At 43.3% G+C, this 12,649-nt stretch overlaps 1 protein-coding gene across 1 annotated transcript in view; it reads right to left on the bottom strand.

The window, feature by feature from the left end:
* The window catches only part of DLG1 (discs large MAGUK scaffold protein 1), a 306,584-nt gene extending 302,950 nt beyond the window's left edge, over positions 1-3,634 (bottom strand). The window contains exon 1 of the mRNA XM_078350557.1: positions 3,554-3,634. The gene's annotated coding sequence lies outside the window, so the exon portion shown is untranslated. The remainder of the gene's footprint in view (positions 1-3,553) is intronic.
* Positions 3,635-12,649: the final 9,015 nt, after the last annotated feature.

Here is a 12,649-nt window from a genome sequence, read left to right as displayed (position 1 = left end):
TGATAGAGATTGAGCAGAAATATGGATATCCAGTTTTTCTTTTTTCTTTTCTTTTCTTTTTTTTGAGAAGGAGTCTCCTCTACCGCCCAGGCTGGAGTTCAGTGGCATGATCTCAGCTCACTGCAACTTCCTCCTACGGGGTTCAAGTGATTCTGCAGCCTCACCCTCCTGGGTAGCTGGGACTACCGGCGCCTGCCACCACGCCCAACTAATTTTTTGTATTTTTAGTAGAGACGGGGTTTCACCGTGTTAGCCAGGATGATCTCAAACTCCTGACCTTGTGATCTGCCTGTCATGGCCTCCCAAAGTGCTGAGATTACAGGCATGAGCCACTGTGCCCAGTCGATATCTAGTTTTTCTAAGAGATACACTGAACACGAAACTGTGAGGCCACGTTTCCCTTTATGACAGCTCTTGACGTACATTTCTCATCCATCTTCTTAACCTTTCACATTATTTCCTGAAGCCATTTCATCTTCCTGCTAAAATGCCAACCTAAAAATAAGTAATCACACTGAAAAGGATCCAGATGGAAACAGAAAAACACGGACACACTCATTCAGGACGTGAAACATGTTCTATATTTGCCAGTAGACTTAAGTTTGCTTCTCATCTTCACTTCTATCTCCTCACAGAGGCGTATTAGAAATGCTCTGACCAGTGAAACCACATTCGTTCTATGTGGCTTTTGATTTCAGGTGATACTAGTGGATTTTATCTGGAAATAAATGTGATTAATTTCTACCTTTTATTTAATCAGACCAAGAGTTCAGATTATTGTTTCAAGCAATTGGGAGAAGAAGGATACATCAAGCTCAAGAACTTGGCACATTCCTTCATTTCTCTCGCTGAATGAATGTGGAAGACTTTCTAAGGCAGGTCTTGACCTTTCTGGACACATCAGGACATGAGAGTCACAGAACCAGATGAATGCAGTAAATTATAAGCAAACCCGGAAATGCAAAAATATCAGACTAATCAGAATCTCTAATGAATTACTATTTTTTAAAATTCTTTTTAAATTATCGGAAGAACAACACACACATACACTTATATCAGAGGAAATTTAGTAAGTTACTTGTTTTCAAGGAAACTTCCGACGTCAGTACACATTCGTTTATAACGCCCTTATCTTCCTTATCTATAGCCCTGTTCAATAGCAACTGGCACTCAGAATAAGAAATTTGAGACACCACATGATATTACATTTCCCAAGAAAATAATAATGTCTCCTCATTACCAAGGCAATAAATCCTTCTACACCATTTTAGAATATTTATCAGAATAAAGAGTTGAAACAAAAAATGTTTACTGAAAAACTATCCCTTAGCCAAGAGAGGTCTCCCCTAGGCACCATGATGAATTTTGTAAACTTGTATTGAAGAGTTACAAATTTTAGGACCAAGTTAATCATCTAAGTGACTGAGGTCTATAAATCATCCCCCACAACTGAAAAAAAGTTTTCCCTAAATTGTGGTGCTTTAGAAAATGGTGCAAAAGTGAAACTTAGACCACTGTCAAGAGGTTTAATTCCACATGAATTATTATTATTATTATTATTTTTTGAGACAGAGTCTCACTCTGTCACCCAGGCTGGAGTTTAGTGGCAGATCTTGGCTCACTGCAACCTCCGCCTCCTAGGTTCAAGTGATTCTCCTGCCTCTGGAATAGCTGGGATTACAGGCATGTGCCACCACACCTGGCTAATTTTTGTATTTTTAGTAGAGATGATGTTTCGCCATGTTGTCCAGGCTGGTCTCGAACTCCTGATCTGAAGTCATCCGCCTGCCTTGGCCTCCCAAAGTGCTGAGATTATGGACATAAGCCACTGTACCCAGGCTAATTCCACTTGAAATATCAGCTACAATTCGATTAGCTTGTGGGCTCCAAAAATGATTTAAAATTTTAAAGTACAGGCTCAGGCCGGGCATGGTGACTCATGCCTATAATCCTAGTACACTGGGAGGCTGAGGTGAGTGGATCACATGAGGTCAGGAGTTCAAGACCAGTCTGGCCAACATAGTGAAATCCATTCTCTACTAAAAACACAAACATTAGCTAGGCATGGTGGTGCATGCCTGTAGTCCCAGATATTCTGGAGGCTGAAGCAGGAGAATCGCTTGAACCCAGGAGGCAGAGGTCGCAGTGAGCTGAGATCCACCAGTGCACTCCAGCTTGGGTGACAAAGTGAGACCCTCTCTCAACAGCAGCAACAAAAAAAGTACAGGTTCTGCAAAAGCAACCAAATGGCTGTTGTACACATCCTCCAGGAGACGTTGAACCAGAAACCAAAACCAAGAGTGTGACCCTTTAAGTACTTTGAAGGTGACAAAAGTACAACCACTCTCTTCTCTCTATTCACACATCCAGATTCTGTCATGTACATCTTGCTCAGACACAGCTGGAACCAGAGCTGGATGTGACCTGTCCCTCTTTTGAATGCTGAGGTGGGCAAGCATTGGCATGCGACTCCAGCATAGTTGTTCATTCCCTGGTCAGGGTCTGGCCCTTTTTCTAGTGACCTGTATTGTATTCTACTCTGTAATGTAATGATTTATCTACATATTTTATCTCACCTAATAGATTATGAATTTTTGAATGCAAGGACCATGCCTTTGTATCTTCTTTGAAGTAATGCAAAGGAAAACTCACTGTAAATTATGAAATACTTTCATAGGTCTAACTTTCTTCTTTGTAAAATTATTTGCATCTATTAGCACCTAACACATTGCAGATGCCCAATAAAGATATGTCAACTGACATTGAAATCAACAAACATCTCCAATTATTCCCCTCCTGTCACCAGAATCCCACACGGTATCTAGTAGAGTTCAGCCCAGCAAAGAGATCAACTGTCTAAAGGACATTTGTTGGAATAGAGCCCAGCAAGCTGACCTGCCATCCTCAGTTCTCTGCCCATCAAGCACAAATACCGCCATCGCCTCTTTCATTTCATACTCTAGTATTTGGTTGCACACTGTGGTGTCCTGGCAAGCTATCCAGGAGAGCTCCCTCAGGGAAATGTGGATGCCTGACCCTGCACTAAAAAAGTATTTCGGGACTGGCAAGTGGAGGGGTTGCCACAAACCATCCCCACCATTTGGATGTCCGAAAAGTAAGCATCAGCACAACTCTTCTCCCCCAGGTAGCAAGGGAAACAAAACCCATGAAACCAAAGCGGGCAGCTGATTCGGAGGACGGAGCAGGGCTTCTGTTTTTGCCTCGCTATGTCAAACACACAGGAATAAATGCAATAGAAAGACGTTTTGCTTCCCAAATGGAAACTTTGCAAGTCTTTCTAAACTGTTTTTTATCAACTAATCTGTCTTTGAACGATGTTACCTTAAAAAAAAAAATAAGCTTGTTTCAGTAACGTGGAAAAACTAAATAAATCACTTTCTCACTAGGAAATACTTCTCCTGTTTTAAAAACCAAATTCAGGAATTTGACTTTAAGAAAGAAAAAAATGAAATTTCCTAATGGCCATTTTCTGAAATGAATTAATATCTAGAGGCCCACTGGCCACCTGCTCGGAGCCAGTCAGCATTCTTACCCAATCACAGGTGAAGTCAGAAGCACTCGGAGTTTATGATGTACTGGCAATGCTTCGTTTAGAACATTTACCAACTGCTGTATTTTTTTCCACAGAGTCTCACTATTTTGTTATAAAGACTAGAAGAACAGGCCCTTGTTCTCAGGCAAGAAAACACAGAAGCGTCATTTGTTTATTATTTTTAACTACTGTGCATTTTGTGTGCTTTATAGCTTCTTCAATGATTGTTCAATTGTGAGTATATTGGCATGTGATTTGAGGTCAGCTGTTTGCTCCCTGGCTGGTACAACCAATCTATAATCTTGATAGGGAGAAATAAAGTCCAAGCTGCAAATTCTAGGCTGCCAACTAATACTCTCCCTCTCTTCAAATCTGTGTCTATCATGAAAAACATTCTCAAACTGTTTACATTTCACTGAATATTACTTAGAATATATTTTTAAAGGCATCTTTCCTCTTCTTCATTGCTTTAAAAAATGTAGACAGGCAGGCCGGACATGGCGGCTCAAGCCTGTAATCCCAGCACTTTGGGAGGCCAAGGCAGGTGGATCAGGAGGTCAGGAGATCGAGATCATCCTGGCCAACATGGCGAAACCTCATCTGTACTAAAAATATAAAAAAGAAAAAAAATAGCTGGGCATGGTGGTGTGTGCCTGTAGTCCTAGCTACTCAGAAGGCTGAGGCAGGAAATTTGCTTGAACCTGGGAGGCAGAGATTGCAGCGAGCTGAGATCGTGTCACTGCACTGCAGCCTGGCTGGCGACAGAGTGAGACTCTGCCCCTCTCCAAAAAAAAAAAAAAATGCAGAGAGGCAAACAAAAGAAAATGGTCACCAATTCTACCACCCAAAGGTAATCACAATTAATTATATATATTATATATGGAAGATTTGGTGCAAAATCTTCCAGGCTGTTGGAAAGAGGTTTTGTTTGTTTGTTTTATTGCAGGGTTTTCGTTAATAAGCACCAAAAAAAAAAAACTGAAAATAAGTTTTGCTAGAGTTTTAAAGTGATGCTATCTTCTAAAAAAATTTTTGCTAACTAAAACCACATAAATAAGATTTTCTTTCATTGAATGTTTTTCGTTTGCCACCAGTATACATACAGCTCAAGTGGGCCATCAGTCTAGGGGGTGATGGGCATTTTTAAGAAAAATACATGAACTTCTGCTGTTCCAAAGTCCAATACAAGAGTAATCACAAGACTGCTTTAACCGATTCCATTTGTTTCATTTCCTTCACCTCCCAGATCATCCTCCACCCCACTCCAGGTCTTTTTTAAATTTTTAAATTAATCAATTATTTGAGATGGAGTCTCACCCTGCCACTGGGCTGGAGTACAGTGGCACCATCTCGGCTCACTGCAACCTCCAACTCCCTGGTTCAAGCTATTCTCTTGCCTCAGTCTCCCAAGTAGCTGGGATTACAGGTGCACACCACGATGCCCTGTTAATTTTTATATTTATAGTAGAGATGGGATTTCACCATGTTGGCCAGGATGGTCTCGATTTCCTGACCTCGTGATCCGCCCATCTTGGCCTCCCAAAGTGCTGGAATTACAGGTGTGAGCCACCGTGCCTCGGCCCTCCAGCTCTTCTTAGACCCTTACTCCAGGATCCCTTGTCTGCTTCTTTTACTTACAATTTTGCTTCTGAGGGAAGAGATCAAAGGGGCGAGACTGAAAGCAAATACAACAAAACAGTAATACTGGTCAATTCTGGACAACTGAAACACAGGTGTTGGTTGCATTAGTTTCTGTATTCTTACAGATATTGAAACATTCTAAATATGAACAAAACAAAGCCAAACAAAAGATACGGTCTCTGTGTTCCGGGAGCTCAGGTTCTGGTCATGTGTAATCAACTACAGTAAATTAAAGACTTGCAAACAGATCTTTCCTCCAGAGAGCATTCTAACAGAGGTTAGTACAAGGTGCTAGACTCTAGCAGCCACAGGAACACAGAGTATGGAGTACCCTCCCCCTCCATGTTTTCTTGGAGAATGTAGGGAGGCTTCTGGGAAGAGGCAAAGCCTGACTTGAGGCTTGGAGGATAAGCAGTTTTCCATGGTTTCCAGTGTAGGCAGGAGTGTGCTGCAGAAAGCCCTGACACATGTAAAATCAGACTCGGAGACCAAATCATGTGCTTGCGGAAGAGAGACTATTTTCGGTATGGCTGGGGTTGCTCTGTGTCTGCAGATAAACTTGGAGAAGTGGGCATCTACCAAGTGGTGAAGAGTCCCATGTGTCAAGCTACCCAATGGTTGATGAGAAACCAGTGAAATAAGGGAAGGAGGTAATATGACTTTTGTGTTAGGAACATGCTTCAGGGGAAGTTGTGGAATATAGACTATAGAGGAGGAACAGAGGCAGAGACACCGATTAGGAGACTGCCACCATGGTCTAGGTGAGAGACAACGATGGTCTGTAACAGGGCAGTGGCAGAGAACCAACAGGGACAGATGAAAAATTTTTAGAAGACAGAATCTAACTTGCAAGGAGACAAATTAGATGTGGGGGTTGGGGGAAGGAAGAGGGCAAAATCAAGAGCCACTGCTGGGATTCTGACTTGGGTAGTGGGTTGGATGTAAATTCACTGGGATTGGGAAGAGTAGAAATGGAGAGGGAACAGATGAGTAAAATTTGCAACATGCTGATCTTGGGAAGTCTGTGGTACATCTTGCTTGGAGTTGCCCAAGAGACCACAAGGCATAGAGCTTGGAGTGAGCACAAGAAACTATTCTCTCCGAGCTAGAAGAAGACTCATCAAGTGGATGCCACCTTGGCTGAGGCAAATGAAGACGAGGTGTTGAAGATGTCCTGGGAAGACTGAAGGAGGGAGAAGAACAGAGGCTGGAGCTGTAACGGAGCTCAACATTTAAGCATCATGGAGAGAAGGGAAGGCTGTGGAAGAGACTGAATGGGTGGTCCAAGGGGAAGGAGGATGATCAGGAGAGAGCCATGTCAGTCCATGTTACATCTGCTAAAGAAGAAAATCATTTTAAGAAGGAAGGAACAGTCATTAGGTTAGAGCTGGCAGATAAGTCTAGCAAGACATAGTGTTGCCAGATAAAATACAGCATGCCCAATTAAATTTGCATTAAGATACAAATGAATACTTTAAAAAATATTTTTAATTAACAAATGTTTTTTAATTCTAATTTTTGTGGGTACATAGTAGGTGTATATCTTTATGGGGTTTATGAGATGTTTTCATACAGGCATGCAATGTGGAATTATTACATCATGAAGAATGGGGTATCTATTCCCTCAGGCATTTATCCTTTGTGTTACAAACAATCCAGTTACACTCTTAGTTATTTAAAAATGTACAATAGAGTTATTATGACTATGGTCACCCTGTTGTGCTATCCAATAGCAGGTCTTACTCATTCTTTCTATTTTGTGTACCCATTAACCATCCCCACCTTCCCCAAAATGAGTATTTTTTTAAGTAAAGTATGTATCTTATTTTGATTTGCTATGTATGGGAACCGTAGTAAGAGAAAGACTAAAATCTGTGGGTAGATTTTGTAGTTAAAGCTAAGTCAGAGGACTGCAGGAAGCAGATGCAGCAGGGGACTGGGAGGTGACACATGTCAATCAATTTTCCTGGAAACCAGGCTTTGAAGCAATAGTGTAGGGAACAGGCTTAAGACAGGGAGAATTTTCTTTCTTTTTTTTAAATTACAGCTTAAATTCTGGGATACATGTGCAGAACGTGAAGGTTTGTTACATAGGTATACATGTGCCATGGTGGTTTACTGCACCCATCAACCCATCAACTACATTAGGTATTTCTTCTAATGCTATCCCTCCCCTTGTCCCCCACCCCCGACAGGTCCCAGTGTGTGATGTTCCCCTCCAAGACAGGGAGAATGTTTTTAAGGGGAGCAGACACTTCATATTGCGATTTTCTCCCTTCCCTGCCACAGCCAGCAGCCAGAAACCATGTGAGGTTTAAGACCATGTCTTAGTTATTTTTGTAATCAAAGCTCTGACCTGGCCAGGGCTTTCCTTGTGTGCATCAGGAACTCGATACATGTTTGCTAAATTAAACCCTTAGACTGGATTTCTCCAAGTCAATTGTAAATAACTGAGGTAATCAAGGATGTGCATTACTTTTGTGTCTACCTGAAATTTATGACCCAACGTATTTTGGACACATCTAGTTCACATTGATCAGAATGATCTGTGGAATTGCTTCTGCTCTCTGTGTCTCCTTACTGGTGAAGGCAGAGTCTTCAATCCTAGAGGCCAGTGTCCTTTCTTGAACCTGCCAGTGTATAGCAGCAGCAGCAGCTAGGAGTCCCTTAATTGCTTTGTGCTTGTCAAGATTATGCAACTTTCCAGGTGAGTAAAACAGATCCCAAATGTCTGGCTGAGGGGGAAAAAAAGAAAAACACTTGCACTAAACCAGCAGAATACGTTGTTCAAGAGGGTCTTTGAGGCTTGTGGGAAACTTCAGCATCCTTCAGCCTGGTCTGACATTTGCTGCTCCACTTGGCTTTCTTCCTTTAGGCAGCTGAGTGAAATTCACTCCCCTCAACGGAGGAATAAACCGACCACAAAACAAACCTGTGAAGAGGCAGCTAAAGCCTGCTGTAAGTGATCCAAAGCCAGGAAGCACATGCGTGTGTGCTTTTAAAGAAAGGTCTCCTGCATTTCTGCTCTGAAAGCACCCTCAAGTCAACATTGGAGATACTTGTGGACTCCGCTTGCAGGGAGGGAGGAAGTAGGAGCTGGTGCTGAAGAGAGGGTTCAAGGACTCCTGCTCAGGCTGTAGAGAATGCAGATCCCAGCATTCTGTGCTTGGATTTGCTAAGTATGGGAACCCTAGTAAGATGAAGACTAGGGTCTTTATTTTTTCTTCCACCAATAGACCCTGCCCCTGAGGCAGCCCCTGGAGAAGATTAGAAGTGAATTCGGCCAAGTAGGAGATCCATAGCAGGGACCCCGGAGGCCCTGGAGTGGGCAGGGTCTGCTGGTGAAAGAGAAAGAAGAACACTGGTTAATTGGAACAGCTTGGATTTTGAGGGAATGCCAGGCTCGACTGAGCCCAGGGCCCAGGAAACACACCCCGAGTTTCTCTGGCGGGGACTTTAGCTGCTGGTGTGAACTGGGCCCCTGGGAGCAGGCACAGGGGAGACTTCTCCTCTTCAGGTGGCGAGAACCCAGAGGACTGGACAAAGATTAGCCTTACTGTGGGGAGGAGGGAATGAGGAGAAGCAGCCCTGGAAGCGAGTTAGAGCCATTATTTGAACACAGCACTTGTTCAAAAGAAAAAGACAATGGGAAAAACAAAACCAAAAACCAAAATTCTTTTACCTCCCTTCCCCCACAAAAAACCATGATATCTTTTACTTGATAAGTTTTTGTTTGTTTCCTGCTTTTCAGTGGGATTTGGGATTCTAGAGGACAAAATGATCAGTTAAAGAAAATAGGTTGGGTACGGTGGCTCACACCTGTAGTACCAGCACTTTGGGAGGCCGAGACCGACAGATCACCTGAGGTCAAGAGTTCAAGACCAACCTGACTAACATGGAGAAACCCCATCTCTACTAAAAAATATAAAAATCAGCCAGGCATGGTAGCTGTAATCCCAGCTACTTGGGAGGCTGAGGCAGGAGAATCACTTGAACCCAGGAGGTGGAGGTTGTGGTGAGCCGAGATTGTGCCATTGCACTCCAGCCTGGGCAACAAGAGCTAGACTCCGTCTCAAAACAAATAAATAAATAAAAAGAAAGAAAACGAAGTACTCACCAACTATCCACATCCAATGTGGTGCGTATAAATCGACAGCCCCCCTCTACATGAACCTTGTAAACTTGGGTTACCTACTTAATTTCTTTGAGCCTCAGTTTCTTTATCTACACAATGAGGATAAGACGGCTTCATATGGGTTGTGGTATTAAATGAAATGACACGTGCACAGCTGTCTGGGAACAGTGCCTGGTACAGCTGTGCCCATTAATGGTTACATAACACCAGTACTTAGCTTCCACCAGTTTCATTTTCTTCCTCTGTAACTAGATACTGTGATATGTATCTCACACAGTAGGTATGCAGATAGTGTGACTTCTCTTTCTCCTCTATTTCTTGTCTGAAAAGTACAGTTTCTCTTTCTCATCATCTCCAAATATATTCATCTCCATTTTTTTAGTCATAGTATTTGCTGACTTTCTGCTCTGTTCAGGGTTTTCTCCTTAGGGTTTCCAGGATGATGCATGGGCAGTGTTGATCCTTCTCAAAGAGCTTCCTAGTCCGCTGGTGGAGGGAGAGGGGCTGATATTCTTACTTCTTTATCACAGAAGGGAAAAATGACAAGAGGCGCAGCAAAAGCTCGGTGGTCACTCAGAAAAGGCAGCGTTTACTTCCAGTTAGAAGTCAGGGAGTGCTTGTCACATAACATGGCATTTGAACAGGGCCTTGCTGCCAGTATTGAGGGTAAAGGGGAGAAAAAAATAGATGAACTGGGACTTGAAAAATAAGAAATATGGCCGGGCATAGTGGCTCACACCTATAATCCCAGCACTTTGGGAGGCTGAGGCGGGTGGATCACCTGAGGTCAGGAGTTCAAGACCAGCCTGGCCAACATAGTGAAACCCCATCTCTACTGAAAATACAAAAATTAGCTGGACTGGTGGCAGGTGCCTCCCAGCTACTGGGGAGGCTGAGGCAGGAGAATTGCTTGAACTTGGGATGTGGAAGTTGCAGTGAGCTAAGATCTAGCCTGGGCAATGAGAGTGAAACTCCATCTCAAAAAAGAAAAGAAAAACGAGAAATACTTGGGTATGTGGGGATTGGGGAGGGCAGTCCAGGCAAAGAATTGTACACACAATGGCACAGTGTAGGGTGTGACTTGAGAATGGTGGGTGGTTCTCCGATATGACCAGATCAGAGAAGTTAAGAGGTTGAGGGATAAGAACCTGAAGAGTTAGGCACAGGCCTGATACAAGGGTCTGTGATGCTACCAAGCTAACAGTCATCAACTTGTTACATTTCTAATAATACTTTGTGAAAGGAAGGAGAAGATACACGCAAGCCCCTGAATGGAGACCACTGCTCTGTGGATAGTAAGTCTAAACTTCGTGATCATGCTGGGAAGTAGATATTTAGAGAGGGGGAAACTGAGGTTCAGAGTGGTTTAAGTAACTTATCCAAGCTCATACAGCTAGAAAGTAATCCATTGAGAATCAAATCTGGGTTTGCCTGATCCAAAGCCAGTGCTTTGAGGCAGGGCCTTCATACTTACCTATTCCACCTGTTGCCTCATGAAAACATTCCTCTTTCCTGCGTCTGTGTTCAAGGAAGTTATGTGTCATGTTCTGTTACCAACAAATTAACAGGAAGGGTGGTTTTCACACAATCTGAGGAATTGAGACTCACTGGGGTGCTCTTTTTGGTTCTAGAATTCAAGATCATGAAAAACTGCCAGAAGGACATGGGTCTTGTCCTCTCCCAAATGGTCCCATAACTAGTCTGGCCAGCCTGAGCCATCTAAGTGAGGGACGTGGTCAGGGACTGCGACTCAGCTTAAGAAGGTAATGGGAATTTACATGCAGAAAACCCCAAGGTCCTTCCATCTGCTGTGCATTTATGCTCCAGTTAAGCCCCAGGGGATTATATTTTGAGGTGCCTCTTAAGTCAGGAAATAGGATGGACTAAAGTTTATTATTTGTGATGGGGTGCCTAAGGGAGAAGGCTCAGAAATGCTGTCTCCTTAGCTGGACGTGACAAAATGAGACCTGAGACATTTTGGCTTTTGCACCACAAAACCTTTCTCTGGGGAATGAGAGACCAGATCTGAGTACATGAGCTTTGGAGAAGTGATAGATTCTTCCTGAAACTGAGGCTCAAACATGTTGTCTTATTCAAGCTCATCAAATAGAAAGACAGAGTCAAGATGGGAACCCAAGTATTATGACTCCTGGCTTTCTTACTGAGTTACACAAAGCAGAATACACTTAACTAATTAGAGCACTAAAAACTGTTTACTCACTTAATGGCTTGCAATTTTTTTTTTTTTTTGAGACAGAGTCTCAGTCTGTCACCAGGCTAGAGTGCAGTGGCATGATCTCGGCTCACTGCAACCTCCACAGCCCTGGTTCAAGAGATTCTCCTGCCTCAGCCTCCCAAGTAGCTGGGATTTCAGGTGCGCACCACCACTCCCAGCTAGTTTTTGTATTTTTAGTAGAGATGGGAGTTTCACCATGCTGGCCAGGATGGTCTCAATCTCTTGACCCATGATCCGCCTGCCTCGGCCTCCCAAAGTGCTGGGATTACAGGTGTGAGCCACTGCGCCCGGCCAGAGAAACATCAAATTTTTACAACCAGAGGAGACAGCAATATCATCTAGTCCAATTACCTCATTTATAGATGAGAACACTTAGGGTCAGAATAGGAAACTGACTTGCTAAGGTCACAATAATTTTAGCAGTAGAGGTTGGTCTAGGTCACAGATCGGCTGGCTGTGGTCAGCACTGACAGCTCTTTCCATGAATTTTTAATATTAGGTTCCACTGACTGTGACATGTTTCTGTATCTCTATCTATACCTACACTCATATCTACACACATGACTATGATCACCACCACCATCGCCCATGCCTGCACACTCACGTGTCAACCAAGAGGTAATCAATCACTCCCTTAGCTTTATTTATTTTTTCATTTTTTATTTTTGAGACAGCCTCATTCTGTTACCCAGGCTGGAGTGCAGTGGCGCTATCTTGGCTCACCACAACCTCTGCCTCCTGGGTTCAAGCGATTCTCCTGCCTTAGCCTCCTGAGTAGCTGGGACTGCAGGCATGCGCCACTAGGCCCGGCTAATTTTTGTATCTTTAGTAGAGACAGGGTTTCGCCATGCTGGCCAGGCTGGTCTCAAACTTCTGACCTTAGGTGATCCACCTGCCTCAGCCTCGAAAGTGCTGGAATTACAGGAGTGAGCCACCATGCCTGGCCACTTCCTTACCCTTAGACAGGCGTACCTTTCCAATTTCATAAAGGGGATAAACTGTCTCTTAATTTTAAAGCATTTAAAAGCAACCAGTGAAAGAAATTCCCTGGATATTTGCTACCTGTTTTTCTTTCTCTTTTTCA

This window comes from Callithrix jacchus, chromosome 15, assembly GCF_049354715.1.
Source record: "Callithrix jacchus isolate 240 chromosome 15, calJac240_pri, whole genome shotgun sequence".
Classification (NCBI taxonomy): Eukaryota; Metazoa; Chordata; class Mammalia; order Primates; family Cebidae; genus Callithrix; species Callithrix jacchus.
Note: the sequence above shows the minus strand (reverse complement) of the source record. Positions and strands in the feature narration are given on the sequence as shown.